The sequence below is a fragment of the Nerophis ophidion genome, linkage group LG04 (assembly GCF_033978795.1).
Source record: "Nerophis ophidion isolate RoL-2023_Sa linkage group LG04, RoL_Noph_v1.0, whole genome shotgun sequence".
Classification (NCBI taxonomy): domain Eukaryota; kingdom Metazoa; phylum Chordata; class Actinopteri; order Syngnathiformes; family Syngnathidae; genus Nerophis; species Nerophis ophidion.
The window spans coordinates 79,852,361-79,871,282 of NC_084614.1; the positions used below are offsets into that span (position 1 = coordinate 79,852,361).

The following is an 18,922-nucleotide window of genomic DNA, read 5'->3' on the forward strand; positions in this document are numbered from 1 at the left end:
CAATTAAAAAAAGCGTTGGATAAAATGTTCAGTATGGATTTTTTTGGGGGGTTACGAAGCATTGGTTGCATGAATACCGCACTCCCGCTATGATAACAGTAACCCAAAAAAGCAGGAAGTGATCACTGATCAGTGGGAGGGACGTGCTAACAGTCAATCAGCTAAAGGTATCAACTATCAAGTTTGGTTGAACCGCACTGTCTTAATGCAATGAGATGGCGACTTGTCCAGGGTGTAAGCACCTTCCGCCCGATTGTAGTTGATAGGCACCAGCGCCCCCCGCGACCCCGAAAGGGAATAAGCGGTAGAAAATGGATGGATGGATAAAATGTTCAGTATAGATTTTTTTGTTGGGGTTACGAAGCGTTGGTTGCATGAATACCGCACTCCCGCTATGACAACAGTAACCCAACAAAGCAGGAAGTGATGACTGATTAGTGGGAGGGACGTGCTAACAGTCAATCAGCTAAAGGTATCAACTATCAAGTTTGGTTGAACCGTACTGTCTTAATGCAATGAGATGGTGACTTGTCCAGGGTGTAAGCGCCTTCCGCCCGATTGTAGTTGATAGGCACCAGCGCCCCCCTCGACCCCAAAGGGAATAAGCATTAGAAAATGGATGGATGGATGTAGGGCTGGGCGATATATCGATACGTGCGATATAAAAATGACTATATCATAATATTCGAGTATACAGTACGTTCTCACACAGTTGCTTTTAGCTGCGGGCATTACACTTCAGGCTCTTCTCTTTCCTGTCTCTCCTTCTCATAGACAAGCAGGCGCACATTCTTACATACGTCACAAACTGTCATACGACACATACGTATACGCCCTCGGCCACCAGAGAGGTAGCAGACATGGCTACGTTAGCCACTAACGTAGCCGTACGAGTGGGAATACGAGAGAAAGAAAGTGTGGATCTGGTAACAAATGAAGGAAGACTTAATTCCCAATAAAAACAGCAGGGGGGTCCATCGTCTGGCTGCGGTTCGGCTTCAAGTGGGAATATGTCGAACAGACAACCGTCATTTGTCAAGTGTGGGGCAAAAGCGTTGCTATAAAAAGTAGCATTATCGCTAATATGTAGCATCATTTGAAAAGTCACTCCCTAGAGAATGAGGGGAATTTCATAACGTCCTTAGTAACCAACCACATAGTGAAGGACGAATACTATTTGATTTCTTATTATGCAGCTCATTTTTATTTGACTGTTAAAATGTCTCTGACAATCTCGCACTTTCTGTTTTGGAAATGACATGAATGTTTGTGCCATTGTTAATAACTTTAATAAATACACTTTTGGTCAACTGACATTGTTGTGATTTCCCTCTCTGCATGAAAGTTTAAGAGTAGCATATATGAATGCAGTATGAAGAAGAATGTTTTAATGTAGACACATAGAATCATCATACTGCTGTGATTATATGCATCAAGTGTTCATTCAAGGCCAAGGCAAAATATTGTAATATATATTGTATATCGCGATATGGCCTAAAAATATCGCGATATTAAAAAAAGGCCATATCGCCCAGCCCTAGATGGATGTACTGTCTTGTTGTTGATTCTTTGCATGGAGTAAGAGATACTGAAAATGAGTGCTGCAGAGAGCGAAGAAATTGTCGATAAAACTGACAGTTTTTAGGATTTCTTTAAAAGCAAACCATAGTCCTTAAGCGTACTCGCCACTTTTCTTTTCAACACTTGTATGAATAAAATAAATTACAAAATAACAAATGTGTTATTTAAAAAAAAAATTGTAATATGGTCCCATAATATTCCAATAATAATTACTGCATAACAAATTCCTTTCCATGCTTAAGTAATACCACAGCAAAATAAAGGTTACACAGCAGTATATTTCTGACATTAAACCTGCAGAAAATACTTCTTGGTGTACATCTTCATACTTAGCACTATTTTGTTACACTTTAAGCATTTCTTACATATTCCTTATTTTTGCACCTTCATTTTAAGAGGTTATTGTTAAGTGTTCGATGTTTACATTTATTGTTTTCCATTGTGGTGGTGACATTTCCTTTCTGCCTTGATAGCTGAGGGGATTATAATAAGAGGAAAGTTACATTTGAAATAAAAATGTTTACATTTAATATGTTTCTCCTGGTCCTTATTTTCGATTAGTCATAAAAACAATATCAATTATGGATACCGACCGAAATAAAACACTAATATCGTGATACAGTTCTCAGCCATATCGTCCAGCCCTTGTAAAATAGTACAACAACCAGCAGGCTAATAAAAGACGAGATAGAGGACTTTGAGAGCCAGAACCAGTTGTCATGTTTGCACCTATTCACGTGTATCATCATAAAATGTACGTGTGTATTTAATTGCCGCTGGCTGCCCCCTGTGGTCACTCAAAAAGTGTCCCACGCTCGATCATGCTATCGTGGGTAGCGATTGGATCGCTGTTTTCAGAGTTCAACTGTGTTCGCATTGTTTTCGTTACCACTATAGTATACATTTATACTCATGACATACAACACACATCGTAGTTTATCCAGAACTGTTTATCAAAATGTTTGCATTAGACAAGTAAGTACCTGCGCCACAAAGCTCCCTTAAAAATTGTCACTTTACCCGACAAAACTCCCCTGCAAAAAATTTACAGCGAGTAAAAATTGTAATTCCTTTTAAAGTTATACACGCATTTGTGAGTCTACCAAATATATTATAAATTGATGGATTCGCACACTGGTTTATCTTTTTAAAATGGGGTAAAAAGAAGTTATGACATTTATGATAAAAAAAAAAAGGTCACAACAAAAATCTTGAGCCTAGGTTAAAACAGGCATAACTTACTTAATATTTATCACAGAAAAATTATACTAATATCACTAAAGTTGTCTTAACAAGACCTCTCTGATAATACGGGTTTCATAGGGCTTGGGTTACTAACCCTTACCCAAAACTAGTGAAGTTGACACTTTGCGTAATTCGTAAATAAAAACAACATAAAATTATTTAGCAAGTCCCTTTCAACTAATATTTAATAGAATAGGCTGCAAAGACAAGATTTAGTGTAATGTTTGAACTGAGAATTTTTTTTTTTCTCGCAAATAATTATTAACTCACAATTTAATGGCAGCAACACATTGCAAAAAAGTTGGCACAGAAATATTTTTACCACTGTGTTACATGGCCTTTCCTTTTAACAACACTCAGTATACGTTTGGGAAGTGAGGACACCAATTTCTTAAGCTTTTTAGGTGGAATTCTTTCCCATTTTTGCTTGATGTACAGCTTAAGTTGTTCAATTGTCCGGGGTCGCGGCCGTCGTATTTTAGGCTTCAAAATGCGCCACACATTTTCAAGGGGAGACAGGTCTGGACTACAGGCAGGCCAGTCTAGTACCCACTTTCACTATGAAGCCACACTATTGTAACACCTGGCTTGGCATTATCTTGCTGAAATAAGCAGGGGCGTCCATGATAACGTTCCTTGGATGGTTTTATGTTGCTCCAAAACCTGTATGTACCTTTCAGCATTAATGGTGCCATCATGAATTGATTAAAGTGGACCCCGACTTAAACAACAAGTTGAAAAACTTATTCGGGTGTTACCATTTAGTGGTCAATTGTACGGGATATGTACTGAACTGTGCAATCTACTAATGAAAGTTTCAATCGAACAATTCACAGATGTGAAGTGCCTTGGGCACTAATACACCCCATACCATCACAGATGCTGGCATTTTGAACTTTGGACCTAGAACAATCCGGATGGTTCCATTCCTCTTTGCTCCTGAGGACACAATGTCCAGTTTCCAAAAACAATTTAAAATGTGGACTCATCAGACCATAGAACACTTTTCCACTTTGCATCAGTCCATCTTAGATGAGCTCGGGCCCAATAAAGCCGCCAGCGTTTCTGGGTGTTGTTGATAAATGGCTGTCGCTTTGCATGGTAGTTTTAACTTCCACTCACAGATGTAGCGACAAACTGTAGTTACTGACAGTGGCTTGCTGAAGCGTTCATGAGCCCATGTAAATGGTTGTACTTGTATAGCGCCTTTATACTCCTCTTTAAGGAACCCAAAGTGCTTTGACACTACTTCCACATTCACCCATTCACACACTGATGGCAGGAGCTGCCATGCAAGGCGCAAAACAGGACCCATCAGGAGGAAGGGTGAAGTGTCTTGCTCAAGGACACAACAGACGTGACTAGGATGGTAGGTGGGGATTGAACCAGTAACCCTCAGATTGCTGGCACGGCCACTCTCCCAACTTTGCCACGCCGTTTCCTCACGTGGTGGTATCCTTTACACAAGGATGCACCCACCTGTTCACCTGTGTGACGTTCCAAACAAGTGTTGGAAGAGCATTCCTCAACTTTCTCAGTCTTTTTTGCCACTTGTGCCAGCTTTTTTGAAACATATTACAGGCGTCAAATTCAAAATGAACTAAACTTACAAAAAAAAACAACACTTTCCAGTTTGAAGGTTAAATATCTTGTCTTTGCCGTCTATTCAATTGGATATAGGTTGAAAAGGATTTGCAAATTTTTATTTTGTTTTGATTTACACTTTATACAATGTGATAACTACACTGGTTTTGGCTAATGGAAATAAAAGTTTTTATTTTACGCACATACCGACATCATTAGCAGTAGGGTTGGGCGATATATCGATGTACTCGATATATCGCGGGTTTGCCTCTGTGCGATATAGAAAATTACTATATCCTGATATTCAAATATACATTCTCACACAGTTGCTTTTAGCTACAGGCATTACACTGCAGGTGTTTCCCACTCTTTCTTGTCTCTCCTCACAACAGACTTAAAACAAGCACAGCTTCTTACATACGTCACATATACTGTCGCGTGTGCAACGTCACACCGTCCCGCGGAGCAGACAGGTTAGTGACATGGTAACGTTAGTTGTGATGCAAGCGGAGTGGTGCGAGTGGTAATACGAGAGAGAAGGTGCGAATTTGGTAACAAATGAAGGAATAATTCCTTCCAAAGAAAAACAGTACGGGCTCCATCGTCTGGTGGTGGTTTGGCTTAAAGAGGGAAGATGTTGAACAATTATGCAACAAACGTGTTGCTGCCAAAAGTAGCACCAATGCTAATATGCAGCATCACTTTTAAAATCACCCACTAGAGAATAAGGAGTGCTTGAAACGCCGAATGTCAACATCTCCGTTTGGTGCCACACCAATAAATCCCCAAGCAACCATTTCCAGATCAACACCAGGTGAGGGGAGCAGTGGGCAGCAGTGGTGCCGCGCCCGGGAATCATTTATGCTGATTTAACCCCCAATTCCAACCCTTAATGCTGAGTGCCAAGCAGGGAGGTAATGGGTCCCATTTTTATAGTCTTTGGTATGACTCGGCCGGGATTTGAACTCACGATCTACCGATCTCAGGACGCAGACACTCTAACCACTAAGCCACTGAGTAGGTATAATAGTCAGCAGACAACAGAAATATGCAAAGTATGCAGCAGAAATGTTACTACAAAAAAAGGTAGCAACACTATTAATTTGTTCTTTCATTTCAAAAGTCACCCGGGAGAGAATGAGGAGTATTTAATAAATACACTTTTGGTCAATTGACTTAGTTGTGATTTCCCTCTCTGCATGAAAGTTTAAAAGTAGCATATATAAATGCAGTATGAAGAAGAATGTTTAATGTAGACACATAGAATCATTATACTGCTGTGATTATATGCATCTAGTGTTCATTCAAGGCTAAGGCAAAATATCGAGTTACATATCGTGTATCGCGATATGGCGTAAGAATATCGAGATATTAAAAAAAGGCAATATCGCCCAGCCCTAAAATATGTATATACTATGTGTATATATTAGGGCTGCGAATCTTTGGGTGTCCCACAATTCAATTCAATATCGATTCTTGGGGCCGCGATTCGATTATATAGATTTAACGCGATTTTCGATTCAAAAACGATATTTTTCCGATTCAAAACAATTCTGTATTCATTCAATACATAGGATTTCAGCAGGATCCACCCCAGTCTGCTGACATGCTAGCAGAGTAGTAGATTTAAAAAAAAAAAAGCTTTTATAGTTGTAAAGGACAATGTTTTAGCAACTGATTGCAATAATGTAAATTTGTTTTAACTATTAAACGAACCAAAAATATGACTTATTTTATCTTTGTGAAAACATTGGACACAGTGTGTTGTCAAGTTTATGAGATGCGATGCAAGTGTAAGCCACTGTGACGCAATTCTTTTTTTTTATTTTTATAAATGTCTATTGATGATGTCAGAGGGATTTTTAATCACTGCAATGCTGAAATTATAACTAATATTGATACTGTTGTTGATAATATTACATTTTTGTTTGTTCTGCGTCGTGTTTGTGTATTCTCTCAATTGCTCTGTTTATTGCAGTTCTGAGGGTTGCTGGGTCAGGTTCGGTTTTGGAATTGGATTGCATTGTTATGGTATTGCTGTGTATTGTTTTGTTGGATTGGTAAAACAAAAAATCAAATTGAAAAAAAAAAAGAATCGATTCTGAATCGCACAACGTGAGAATCACGATTCGTAGTCGAATCGATTTTTTCCCACACCCCTAAGCTCAGTGGCCTAGTGGTTAGAGTGTCCGCCCCGAGATCGGTAGGTCGTGACTTCAAATCCTGGCCGAGTCATACCAAAGACTATAAAAATGGGACCCACTACCTCCCTGCTTGGCAATCAGCATTAAGGGTTGGAATTGGGGGTTAAATCACCATAAATGATTCCCAGGCGCGACACCGCTGCTGCCCACTGCTCCCCTCACCTTCCAGGGGGTGATCAAGGGTGATGGGTCAAATGCAGAGAATAATTTCGCCACATCTAGTATGTGTGTGACAATCATTGGTACTTTAACTTTAATATTTAGCATCATCTACAAAAAAATTTATTGTTTAAAAAATGAGGATTGATTCTGAATCGCGATTCGTATTCCAATTGATTTTTTCCCCACACCCTTAATATATATATATCTGTGTTGGCCCTGCGATGAGGTGGCGACTTGTCCAGGGTGTACCCTGCCTTCCGCCTGATTGTAGCTGAGATAGGCGCCAGCGTCCCCAAAAGGGAATAAGCGGTAGAAAATGGATGGATGGATGGAGATATATGTGTGTGTGGTAAAAATCACAAGACTACTTCTCTACAGAACTGTTACATGAAACAGTAAACTTGTGATTTTTACACACACACACACATATTGCGCTCTACCACGGTATCGAGCACTATTCTCTGGATAACCTAATTAAGACACACACACATACATGTATATATGTATACATACATATGAATATACATTATGTGTATACATACATATATATGAATATACATTATATGTGTATACATATAATCAGAGAATCAGCACCTCCAAGTCCGAGTCCATGGTTCTCTCCCGGAAAAGAGTGGAGTGCCATCTCCGGGTTGGGGAGGAGCCCCTGCTCCAAGTGGAGGAGTTCAAGTACCTAGGAGTCTTGTTCACGAGTGAGGGAAGAGTGGATCGTGAGATCGACAGGCGGATCGGTGCGGCGTCTTCAGTAATGCGGACGTTGTACCGATCCGTTGTGGTGAAGAAGGAGCTGAGCCGGAAGGCAAAGCTCTCAATTTACCGGTCGATCTACGTTCCCATCCTCACCTATGGTCATGAGCTTTGGGTCATGACCGAAAGGATAAGATCACGGGTACAAACGGCCGAAATGAGTTTCCTCCGCCGTGTGGCGGGTCTCTCCCTTAGAGATAGGGTGAGAAGCTCTGTCATCCGTGATGAACTCAAAGTAAAGCCGCTGTTCCTCCACATGGAGAGGAGCCAGATGAGGTGGTTCGGGCATCTGGTCAGGATGCCACCCGAACGCCTCCCGAGGGAGGTGTTTAGGGCACGTCCAACCGGTAGGAGGCCACGGGGAAGACCCAGGACACGTTGGGAAGACTATGTCTCCCGGCTGGCCTGGGAACGCCCCGGGATCCCCCGGGAAGAGCTAGACGAAGTGGCTGGGGAGAGGGAAGTCTGGGCTTCCCTGCTTAGGCTGCTGCCCCCGCGAACCGACCTCGGATAAGCGGAAGAAGATGGATGGATGGATGGATGTGTATACATACATATATATGTCTTGATTGGATTATCCAGAGAATAGTGCTCGATACCGTGGTAGAGCGCAATATGTAGGTGTGGGAAAAATCACAAGACTACTTCATCTCTACAGAACTGTTTCATGAGGGGTTCCCTCAATCATCAGGAGATTTTAATGGAAGCATTCACATACAATGGTTTATATAGGGCACAGAGTGGGTGGGTACAAGCAGGCGTAGGGGCGTGGTGATTGGCTCATGTGTTACCTAGGAGGTGTTTCCGTCTGTGGCGGCATGTTGAAATGATTTCACTGCGCTTGTTGAGGGATGCTATGCCTATGCTTAAAAGAGAAACTGTTTATTATATATCATCCAGATCTATCATCCCTCAACAAGCGCAGTGAAATCATTTCAACATGCCGCCACAGACGGAAACACCTCCTAGGTAACACATGAGCCAATCACCACACCCTACGCCTGCCTGTACCCACCCACTCTGTGCCCTATATAAACCATTGTATGTGAATGCTTCCATTAAAATCTCCTGATGATTGAGGGAACCCCTCATGAAACAGTTCTGTAGAGATGAAGTAGTCTTGTGATTTTTCCCACACCTACATACATACACATATATATATATATATATATATATATATATATATATATATATATATACATACACACCGCAAGGTTTGCACCTTCATTGCATTGAACAATCTAAAAACTTTCATTCTCCTCCAGCACAAGATCTCTCATGGAAGCGTCTTGTTGCCCCAGTGAGACTGTTTACTGGCTGCTGCATCATCATGCATTTCAAGGCTCCACCCTGCCTCTGCCAGCCTGCTAAAACAAAACAAAAAACTAAAGATTTCGACTGAGGACGACAACCAGCCTTTAAGATTGACGCTCCGCTTCATTTGCTGACGTCCTAATCAGCTTGGGACCGCCACAAGGGCAAAGTTGCAAAGTTGCAGTCATGGCTCAGCAACGCCCTTTTTTTTTTTTTTTTGTCTGACGTTAGCTTCGCCGCTGTCAGACTACACTGATTTACTTGCAACGGGAAAAAAAAATAAACGACACACCGACTTACCTGCAAAAAACCTGCAAAGGGGTTAATTAGTCTGGGGTTACGACTGGTGGTCCATCATCATCATCACGCTCAGGGACTTACCACATTTATTATGGATGACAAGTTGACCCGTGTTAGCTGTGCACCAAGCAGGACGTCACTCATTTAAGGATCGCCACGGTCTCTAAAATACACACATGCCGTCATCTTTTCTGTTATTTGACGAGGGCTGGGAGGCAGTCACGTCAACATATTAGTATGACGTCGAAATATCAGCAACACAACTTTATTGAAGCTAGCGCTAGCCTGGTAGAACAAACACGCGTGTGACGACAAACCGCACAACATACGTGGCGTGTGTTAATAGGAAAGTGGTGAAATGTTGTAAAAAATAGTCCACATCCCCGTGAGAACCTTTCGTTAACGGCGGTTTTAGTCAACGACTCCTGTTAGCACTTAGCCTAGCCTAGCTTGCGGCCTCTCCGCCATTTTGAGAAAAGGGACACACTGCGGGCGGAACGTCGTTTAAAAACAACACAGCCGGTGAAAGTGTAATTTTATAAAGGCACGTCGGTGTGTGTGTGTGCGGGAGGGGGACACTCACCCCGGGACGAATTGTGACTGTCATGTCCTCCGGGCGCGGCGGTAAGAGTCAGCTTGGAGGCTCCAGTGAGACTTTCTCATCAGCCGGCGACTCGCACTCACGTTGGGGATCTTCTCTGCTGCCGCCGCCGCCTGTGCACGCGCACGGTCCGGGCTAACGGTCGCTCAACAGCGGCGGGGGCGCGCACGCTGAGGTGCGCAGAGAACGCCGCAAAAAATAAAAAACAAATAAGACAAATGCTCTTACTGATATTCCCATTTATTTTGTTTTATGACATTGTGTCATAGTGAGTGTGGCGCATGTTTTATAACAATAATAAATGTCGCTTTCTATTCTGCACTGTGTTGGCCCTGCGATGAGGAGGCGACTTGTCCAGGGTGAACACCGCCTTCGGCCCGATTGTAGCTGAGAAATAGGCGCCAGCGCCCCCCGCGATCCCAAAAGGGAATAAGCGGTAGAAAATGGATGGATGAAACCCACTACTACCGACCACGCAGTCTGATAGTTTATATATCATCCATCCATCCATCCATTTTCTACCGCTTATTCCCTTTTGGGGTCGCGGGGGGTGCTGGCGCCTATCTCAGCTACAATCGGGCGGAAGGCGGGGTACACCCCGGACAAGTCGCTCCCTCATTGCAGGGCCAACACAGATAGACAGACACCATTTACACTCACATTCACACACTAGATCAATGATGAAATATTAACAGGCCCCTCCGGTGAGGTGGCGACTTGTCCAGGGTGTACCCCGCCTTCCGCCCGATTGTAGCTGAGATATAGGCGCCAGCGCCCCCCGCAACCCCAAAAGGGAATAAGCGGTAGAAAATGGATGGATGGATGGATGGATGAAACCCACTACTACCGACCACGCAGTCTGATAGTTTATATATCATCCATCCATCCATTTTCTACCGCTTATTCCCTTTTGGGGCCGCGGGGGGTGCTGGCGCCTATCTCAGCTACAATCGGGCGGAAGGCGGGGGACACCCCGGACAAGTCGCCACCTTATCGCAGGGCCAACACAGATAGACAGACACCATTTACACTCACATTCACACACTAGATCAATGATGAAATATTAACAGGCCCTGCGGTGAGGTGGCGACTTGTCCAGGGTGTACCCCGCCTTCCGCCCGATTGTAGCTGAGATAGGCGCCAGCGCCCCCCGCGACCCCAAAAGGGAATAAGCGGTAGTAAATGGATGGATGAAACCCACTACTACCGACCACGCAGTCTGATAGTTTATATATCATCCATCCATCCATCCATTTTCTACCGCTTATTCCCTTTTGGGGTCGCGGGGGGTGCTGGCGCCTATCTCAGCTACAATCGGGCGGAAAGCGGGGTACACCATGAACAAGTCGCCACCTCATCGCAGGGCCAACACAGATAGACAGACACCATTCACACTCACATTCACACACTAGATCAATGATGAAATATTAACAGGCCCTGCGATGAGGTGGCGACTTGTCCAGGGTGTACCCCGCCTTCCGCCTGATTGTAGCTGAGATAGGCGCCAGCACCCCCCGCGACCCTAAAAGGGAATAAGTGGTAGAAAATGGATGGATGGATGGATGAAAGCCACTACTAGCGACCACGCAGTCTGATAGTTTATATATCAATGATGAAATATTAACATTGCAACACATGCCAATACAGCCTTTGTAGTTTATTAAATTGCAAAGTGCTGTCTTGGTTGACAAGACTCTGCAGCATCGCGTGGACATCGGGGGCGGTACCTTTGGATTGGCAGACCGGGGTGGTGGTCCCTCTCTTTAAGAAGGGGGACCGGAGGGTGTGTTCCAACTATGGTGGGATCACACTCCTCAGCCTTCCCGGTAAGGTTTATTCAGGTGTACTGGAGAGGAGGCTACGCCGGATAGTCCAACCTCGGATTCAGGAGGAACAGTGTGGTTTTCGTCCTGGTGGTGGAACTGTGGACCAGCTCTATACTCTCGGCAGGGTTCTTGAGGGTGCATGGGAGTTTGCCCAACCAGTCTACATGTGCTTTGTGGACTTGGAGAAGGCATTCGACCGTGTCCCTCGGGAAGTCCTGTGGGGAGTGCTCAGAGAGTATGGGGTACCGGACTGTCTTATTGTGGCGGTCCACTCCCTGTATGATCAGTGCCAGAACTTGGTCCGCATTGCTGGCAGTAAGTCGAACACGTTTCCAGTGAGGGTTGGACTCCGCCAAGGCTGTCCTTTGTCACCGATTCTGTTCATAACTTTTATGGACAGAATTTCTAGGCACAGTCAAGGCGTTGAGGGGATCCGGTTTGGTGGCCACGGGATTAGGTCTCTGCTTTTTGCAGATGATGTGGTCCTGATGGCTTCATCTGGCCGGGATCTTCAGCTCTCACTGGATCGGTTCGCAGCCGAGTGTGAAGCGACCGGAATGAGAATCAGCACCTCCAAGTCCGAGTCCATGGTTCTCGCCCGGAAAAGGGTGGAGTGCCATCTCCGGGTTGGGGAGGAGACCCTGCCCCAAGTGGAGGAGTTCAAGTACCTAGGAGTCTTGTTCACGAGTGAGGGAAGAGTGGATCGTGAGATCGACAGGCGGATCGGTGCGGCGTCTTCAGTAATGCGGACGTTGTACCGATCCGTTGTGGTGAAGAAGGAGCTGAGCCGGAAGGCAAAGCTCTCAATTTACCGGTCGATCTACGTTCCCATCCTCACCTATGGTCATGAGCTTTGGGTCATGACCGAAAGGACAAGATCACGGGTACAAGCGGCCGAAATGAGTTTCCTCCGCCGTGTGGCGGGTCTCTCCCTTAGAGATAGGGTGAGAAGCTCTGCCATCCGGGAGGAGCTCAAAGTAAAGCCGCTGCTCCTCCACATGGAGAGGAGCCAGATGAGGTGGTTCGGGCATCTGGTCAGGATGCCACCCGAACGCCTCCCTAGGGAGGTGTTTAGGGCACGTCCAACCGGTAGGAGGCCACGGGGAAGACCCAGGACACGTTGGGAAGACTATGTCTCCCGGCTGGCCTGGGAACGCCTCGGGATCCCCCGGGAAGAGCTAGGCGAAGTGGCTGGGGAGAGGGAAGTCTGGGCTTCCCTGCTTAGGCTGCTTCCCCCGTGACCCGACCTCGGATAAGCGGAAGATGATGGATGGATGGATGGAAATTGCAAAGTGTGAATGTGAGTGTGAATGTTGTCTGTCTATCTGTGTTGGCTCTGCGATGAGGTGGCGACTTGTCGAAGGTGTACCCTGCCTTCCGCCCGATTGTAGCTGAGATAGGTGCCAGCGCCCCCCGCCACCCCAAAAGGGAATAAGCGGTAGAAAATAAATGGGTTGGACTTGTATAGCGCTTTTCTACCTTCAAGGTACTCAAAGCGCTTTGACACTACTTCCACATTTACACACTGATGGAGGGAGCTGCCATGCAAGGCGCCAACCAGCACCCATCAGGAGCAAGGGTGAAGTGTCTTGCTCAGGACACAACGGACGTGACGAGGTTGGTACCAGGTGGGATTTGAACCAGTGACCCTCGGGTTGCGCACGGCCACTCTCCCACTACGCCACGCCGTCCCAATGGATGGATGAATAGGTGCCAGCGCCCCCCGCAACCCCAAAAGGGAATAAGTGGTAGAAAATGGATGGATGGATGGGCAATTTTATATTCCCCGTGAAGTGTCTTGTTGAAAACGTCACGGTATGATGACACGTGCGTCTGACGTCACAGCTAGGTTGTAGCGGACATTTTTTTTCCAGCCCGATCCAAGCTAAAAGTCGTCTGCTTTAAACGCATAATTACACAGTATTCTGGACATCTGTGTTGCTGAATCATGAATTGATCAACGTGGACCCCGACTTAAACAAGTTGATAAACTTATTGGGGTGTTACCATTTAGTGGTCAATTGAACGGAATATGTACTGTACTGTGCAATCTAATGATACAAGTGTCAATCAATCAATCAATCAAAATCTTTTGCAATTTGTTGAAGTAATAATGGAGAAGTCAAAGTAGAAAGATGGAGGTGGGAAGCTTTAGCCACACAAACACACGGAGATTCCTTGTTTAAAATTCCCGAAGGTGAAGCTTTACTATGGATCAGATCGGTCAAGCGAACATGGATCCTGACCACTTATCAACCGGCAGGTTTCGGTGAAAAATTGTGGTAAAAAGTCGCCTCTTACCGGAGATCAGCGGAGCTTCTGTCGTGCTGCTGCTGCCGTGACTAATTCCTTTTTTTCCCCTTGGCCTCAGTCTGCACCCCCACTCCAGGGCCTAGGCTAACACCGATTTTTAAATTTTATTTTAATCTTCTATTTCCCCCCCCGTTTACCTGTATGTAATCTTTTTTGTAAGGGGCACTGGAAGCCGGCAGACCCGTCAGCGATCCTGTTCTGTCTCCCTGTAATGTTTGTCTGATCTTGAATGGGATTGTGCTGAAAATTGTAATTTTCCTGAAGGAACTCTCCTGACGGAATAAATAAAGTACTATCCATCTATCTGTCAAGACACCCGTGGACACACGCCTCAGACTATCAGGTACTATTCAACTCACTAAAACACTAGCAACACAATAGAACGATAAGGGATTTCCCAGAATTATCCTAGTAAATGTGTCTAAAAACATCTGAATCGCTCACAATGCAAACACCTTTTTTTTTTTCTAGTGGATGTCATCATCTGCTACTTCCGGTACAGGCAAGGCTTTTTTATTAACGACCAAAAGTTGCAAACTTTATCGTGGATGTTCTCTACTAAATCCTTTCAGCAAAAATATGGCAATACCGCGAAATGATCAAGTATGACACATAGAATGGACCTGCTATCCCCGTTTAAATAAGAAAATCTCATTTCAGTAGGCCTTTAAAGAAGCTATTTAGGGGTGTGGGGGAAAAATCGATTAGAATACGAATCGCGAATTGATTCCATTTTTAAAAAAATAAATTTTTATTTTTTTTTATAATTTAATTTTTTTATCAATCCCGGCTGGCCTGGGAACGCCTCGGGATCCCTCGGGAAGAGCTAGACGAAGTGGCTGGGGAGAGGGAAGTCTGGGTTTCCCTGCTTAGGCTGTTGCCCCCGCGACCCGACCTCGGATAAGCGGAAGATGATGGATGGATGGATGGATGGATCAATTAATCAGTCATCCATCAATCCATTTTCTACCGCTTTTTCCCATTGGGATCGCGGGGTGCATGTGCCTATCTCAGCTACAATCAGGGGGAAGGCAAGGTACACCCTGGACAAGTCGCCACCTCCTCGCAGGGCCACAACAGATAGACAGACAACATTCACACACTAGGGCATTGGTTCTCAACCTTTTTTTCAGTTATCTACCCCCTGTGAACACTTTTCTAATTCAAGTACCCCCTAATCAGAGCAAAGCATTTTTGGTTTAAAAAAAGAGATAAGGAGGTGAAGTGAAGTAAAGTGAATTATATTTATATAGCGCTTTTCTCTAGTGACTCAAAGCGCTTTACATAGTGAAACCCAATATCTAAGTTACATTTAAACCAGTGTAGGTGGCACTGGGAGCAGGTGGGTAAAGTGTCTTGCCCAAGGACACAACAGCAGTGACTAGGATGGTGGAAGCGGGAATCGAACCTGCAACCCTCGAGTTGTTGGCACGGCCGCTCTACCAACCGAGCTATGTCGCCGTAAAATACTACACTATGTCATCAGGTTCTGATTTATTAAATTGTATAACAGTACAATATATTGCTCATTTGTAGTGGTCTTTCTTGAACTATTTGGAAAAAAAGATATAAAAATAACTAAAAACTTGTCGGAAAAATAAACAAGTGATTCAATTATAAATAAAGATTTCTACACATAGAAGTAATCATCAACTTAAAGTGTCCTCTTTGGGGATTGTAATAGAGATCCATCTGGATTCATGAACTTAATTCTGAACATTTCTTCACAAAAAAAGAAATCTTTAACATCAATATTTATGGAACATGTCCACAAAAAATCTAGCTGTCAACACTGAATATTGCATTTCTTTTCACAGTTTATAAACTTACATTCATATTTAGTTGAAGTATTATTCAATAAATATATTTAGAAAGGATTTTTGAATTATTGCTATTTTTAGAATATTTATAAAAACTCTCACGTACCCCTTGGCATACCTTCAAGTGCCCCCATTTGAGAACCACTGCACTAGGGCCAATTTAGTGTTGCCAATCAACCTATCCCCAGGTGCATGTCTTTGGAGGTGGGAGGAAGCCGGAGTACCCGGAGGGAACCCACGCAGTCACGGGGAGAACATGCAAACTCCACACAGAAAGATCCCTAGCCCAGGATTGAACCCCGACTACTCAGGACCTTCGTAGTGTGAGGCAGACGCACTAACCCCTCTGCCACCGTGAAGCCCATCAATCAATCAATAAATGTTTATTTATATAGCCCTAAATCACAAGTGTCTCAAAGGGCTGCACAAACCACGACGACATCCTCGGTAGAGCCAACATATGGGCAAGGAAAAACTCACCTTGGTGGGACATCGACAATGACGACTATGAGAAACCTTGGAGAGGACCGCATTTGTATAGTCTAGCCTTTAAAGGCCTACTGAAATGAGATGTTCTTATTCAAACGGGGATAGCAGGTCCATTCTATGTGTCATACTTGATCATTTCGCGATATTGCCATATTTTTGCTGAAAGGATTTAGTAGAGAACATCCACCATAAAGTTCGCAACTTTTGGTCGCTGATAAAAAAAACCTTGCCTGTACCGAAAGTAGCAGACGATATGCGCGTGACGTCACGGGTTGTAGAACTCTTCACATCCTCACATTGTTTACAATCATGGCCACCAGCAGCTAGAGCGATTCAGACCAAATAAGCCACAATTTCAAGATTGATTCAAACAATCAATGTTTATTTATGTAGCCCTAAATCACTAGTGTCTCAAAGGGCTGCACAAACCACAACAACATCCTCGGTAGAGCCCACATAAGGGCAAGGAAAACTCACCCCAGTGGGACATCGGTGACATTGATGACTATGAGAAACCTTGGAGAGGACTGCATATGTGGGAAACCCCCTAGGGGTCCGAAAGCAATGGATGTCGAGAGGATCTAACATGATATTGTGAAAGTCCAATCCATAGTGGATCTAACATAACCGTGAGAATCAATCAATCAATCAATCAATGTTTACTTATATAGCCCTAAATCACTAGTGTCTCAAAGGGCTGCACAAACCACTACGACATCCTCGGTAGGCCCACATAAGGGCAAGGAAAACTCACACCCAGTGGGACGTCGGTGACAACGATGACTATGAGAACCTTAGAGAGGAGGAAAGCAATGGATGTCGAGCGGGTCTAACATGATACTGTGAAAGTTCAATCCACAATGGATCCAACACAGTCGCGAGAGTCCAGTCCAAAGCGGATCCAACACAGCAGCGAGAGTCCCGTTCACAGCGGAGCCAGCAGGAAACCATCCCAAGCGGAGGCGGATCAGCAGCGCAGAGATGTCCCCAGCCGATACACAGGCAAGCAGTACATGGCCACCGGATCGGACCGGACCCCCTCCACAAGGGAGAGTGGGACATAGAAGAAAAAGAAAAGAAACGGCAGATCAACTGGTCTAAAAAGGGAGTCTATTTAAAAACTAGAGTATACAAATGAGTTTTAAGGTGAGACTTAAATGCTTCTACTGAGGTGGCATCTCGAACTGTTACCGGGAGGGCATTCCAGAGTACTGGAGCCCGAAACAAGTCCAAAGTGGATCCAATATAGTAGCGAGAGTCCCATCCAAGGTGGAGCCAACAGGAAACCATCCCAAGCGGAGGCGGATCAGCGGCGCAGAGATGTCCCCAACCGATACACAGGCGAGCGGTCCATCTGGGGTCCCGACTCTGGACAGCCAGCACTTCATCCATGCCCACCAGACCGGACCCCCTCCTCAAGGGATACACACAGCAATACCATAACAATGCAATCCAATTCCAAAACCGAACCTGACCCAGCAACACTCAGAACTGCAATAAACAGAGCAATTGAGAGGAGACACAAACCAAAAAGTAGTGAAACAAAAATGAATATTATCAACAACAGTATCAATATTAGTTATAATTTCAGCATAGCAGTGATTAAAAATCCCTCTGACATCATCATTAGACATTTATAAAAATAAAAATAAACAATAGTGTCAGAGTGGCTTACACTTGCATCGCATCTAATAAGCTTGACAACACACTGTGTCCAATGTTTTCACAAAGATAAAATAAGTCATATTTTTGGTTCGTTTAATAGTTAAAACAAATTTACATTATTGCAATCAGTTGATAAAACATTGTCCTTTACAATTATAAAAGCTTTTTACAAAAATCTACTAGCATATCAGCAGACTGGGGTAGATCCTGCTGAAATCCTATGTATTGAATGAATACAGAATCATTTTGAATCGGAAAAATATCGTTTTCGAATCGAAAATCGAGTTGAATCGAAAAAAATCGATATATAATCGATTCGCGATCCCAAGAATCGATATTGAATCGAATCGTGGGACACCCAAAGATTCGTAGCCCTAATGCTAATATTCCCATTTATTTTGTTTTATGACCTTGTGTCATAGTGAGTGTGGCGCATGTTTTATAACAATAATAAATGTTGTCACTTTTTATTCTGCGTTTAAATAAGATAAATTATGGATTACCAGTGGCCTGGCAGCGAGGTATGAAAACAATACACCAATAAATATGTAGTAATCCATCCATACTGGGAAAGCTGCAGGACCAGATGGAATACCAGCAGAAGCTATCAAAGCTGACCTAAAGACTGCTGTCAATATGCTGCACAGCCTTTTTTCAAAGATCTGGGAGGAAGAGACAATCCCAGAAGACTGGAGAGAGGGAACCCTCATCAAGATCCCAAAAAAGGGTGATCTCACCAGCTGCAACAACTACAGAGGAATAACCCTGCTTTCAGTCCCAGGAAAAATTCTCAACCGCATACTACTGGACAGGATGAGCAAAGCTGTGGACCCTTTCCTGAGAGACCAGCAAGCCGGATTCCGAAGCAACAGATCCTGCACAGACCAGATCTGCACTCTCCGCATCATTGTGGAACAATCTATTGAATGGAACTCTTCCCTATATGTAAATTTCGTAGACTATGAAAAAGCCTTCGACAGTGTGGACAGGGAGACACTGTGGAAACTACTGCGGCACTACGGGATTCCAGAGAAAATCATCAGCCTGATTCAG

The 18,922-nt window shown here is 44.2% G+C and overlaps 1 protein-coding gene across 1 annotated transcript in view; it reads right to left on the reverse strand.

Annotated features, from left to right (window-relative positions):
• LOC133551990 (lissencephaly-1 homolog A-like) overlaps positions 1–9,896 on the reverse strand; it is a 34,536-nt gene extending 24,640 nt beyond the window's left edge. The window contains exon 1 of the mRNA XM_061899208.1: positions 9,739–9,896. The gene's annotated coding sequence lies outside the window, so the exon portion shown is untranslated. The remainder of the gene's footprint in view (positions 1–9,738) is intronic.
• Positions 9,897–18,922: the final 9,026 nt, after the last annotated feature.